Genomic DNA, 2,319 nt, shown 5'->3' with positions numbered 1-2,319 from the left:
TTTTTTTTTTTTTTTTTTTGACATATTAGTTTTAGTGAGTAACAAATTATGTTTTCAGTTTAAGTTAGGTTTTTTTTTTTTTTTTTTTTTTTTTTTTTTTGTTAATAACGTACTGAAAATTGTTTCAAAATCGGTTTGAATATTTACTATAGATTTTCTATTTCAAATATCTTTTTGAATTTTGTTACGAATTTTTACATCGTTTTTATTCTTTTTATTATTTGTCACATCATTACTCAGTGTCGATTTGAAATACATTTGGAAGATTGAAAGACAGGGTTTAAAAAAATTGGAGAAACAATTGACTTTATTTTGTAATGAGTTCAGTTAAGCAGATATTTTTAGGCTTTATCTGATCTTGTATTTATAATATAAAAAAACTGTACATATTGTCTGATGTTTATTTATACTTAAATATATTTAATTATACTACTTGTCTTTATAAAAGAATAATATATTGAATGACCTGTGTTCTTGCATGAAAGCTTGATATATATAATGAGCTTTAGTCATGTAGTTTCTCCACCATAAAAATTATTTATTTAAAATTAGACTGTTTCTGTATATACCTGTTCAGTTTATTAAAAACCAATGCAAGGAACCTTGCACCTTAACATTTTTACGTGGTGGCACAAATTATTATTTATTTCATTCCAACTGTTGCATTTTATTAACTGTAAATAAAGTGTCAATGAGTCGAAATGTTTTCCTGTATTTCTTTATTATACCTCACCTTAATTTATAACATATTTTGATGTGTAGTAAAACTCTTGCACAACACAGAATTTTTGACGATCAGACAAGTTGAAGTAACTCCTCTGATTAAAGGGACACTCTAACTTAGAGCTTTTGTTGAGATAAAGGGAAGAAAAATAAAGGAAAACAAAGTATAATCTGGGAAAACAAATCAAAATTTATCAATCTTTTCTTACCAATTTCAACCAGCATTTTTTAGCAATGCTTAAAAAAATAGAGAAAGCTATTTTAAGCTAGGAATTACAGCAGAAATTTCAAAAGTTATCTTGATTTGATGAGAACCTTACAACACTTCATCAGATTTAACTTGGATTTAAGAATAATTTCAATTTTTTTATTGGAAAGATAACAGGGAGAGTTCAACTTTTGCTATAATAAACAATTTTTCATAAGAGTTTACAGACTAAGAACAAAAGATTGAGAAATACAACAAATTACAGTGGTTTTAAAAATCGTCCATGTTATGATCCATAAGGGAAACATTCTGCAAATTGAACTAAAAAGTATATGGGATATAATTGGTGCTAAGCAAGAATTTGCAGAAATAATTATGATGTGTACAAAGCAGGATGTTTTAGAAAGAATGGAAAAGCTGTCTAAGATGATACGAGGTCTTTTAGAGTAGGGAATAGGAGTATCATAAATAGGAAAATTTGGAGAAGTTCAATCTAAATTTTTTGAAAAAATATATCCAAAATGCTGATGACAAAATTAATTTGATTTTTAAATTATCATGGAAGAGCTTGCATTCTGCATACCTTAGAAGCCACGGTGGCCTGGTGGTAAAGTCCAGTCTTGAAACTGGAGGGTCTGAGGTTCAAGACTCGATTCCACCGAAGAACCGTCGTGTAAGCGGGTATGGTGCACGTTAGATCCGTCGGAGCTAAATGACCTCCCGCTAGTGTGGTGTGGAAGTTTGAAGAAGGATGCCAGCTCAGGTATCGTCTTCGTCATCTGACCGCTGTTCAAAAGTAAGAGGTCTGTCCCAAAATAGCCGTAGTGTTGCTTTAAAATGGGACATTAATATAATTAAACTAATCTGCATACCATAGTGCATTTATGATGCTTATTAAGTGTTGATTTTAGGACAGTTAATATTCTAAGTTTTAAAATTGCGATTTCTTTTATCCCAAATTGATTACACATCCCTTAAAGTGTTAGTCCACAGAGCACGGTTAATCTGATGGATTCTGAGAGCTTGCATTTGATTTGATCTTTCGAGTTTTGATCGAATTAGATTTTGATAGTTCTTTCAAGGTACACTTTAAGTCAAATGACTACTGATTGCTTATATTTTATTTACTTTGAGTTAATAATAACTTTAGGTGTTTGCTTCCAGTGATTTAGGAGACGAAATGGCCGAAAATTTGATGATCTAATGCGAGTCTCTTAGCGGGATTGACTTTCATTTTTCGGTCGAGAAGCCAAATCTTAAGTGGGGTATGCAATTTTGATTGTGGATGAAAGGCTTTGAGATGACTATAGTAATATCTACAAAAATTACTAACTGTTAAGTTGGAGTCTAAGGAATATCTTTTACGTACAGATTGTCTTGAGTAAGAG

Source organism: Argiope bruennichi, chromosome 4 (genome assembly GCF_947563725.1).
Source record: "Argiope bruennichi chromosome 4, qqArgBrue1.1, whole genome shotgun sequence".
In the NCBI taxonomy this organism is placed as follows: domain Eukaryota; kingdom Metazoa; phylum Arthropoda; class Arachnida; order Araneae; family Araneidae; genus Argiope; species Argiope bruennichi.
This window is presented reverse-complemented; position numbering follows the sequence as displayed.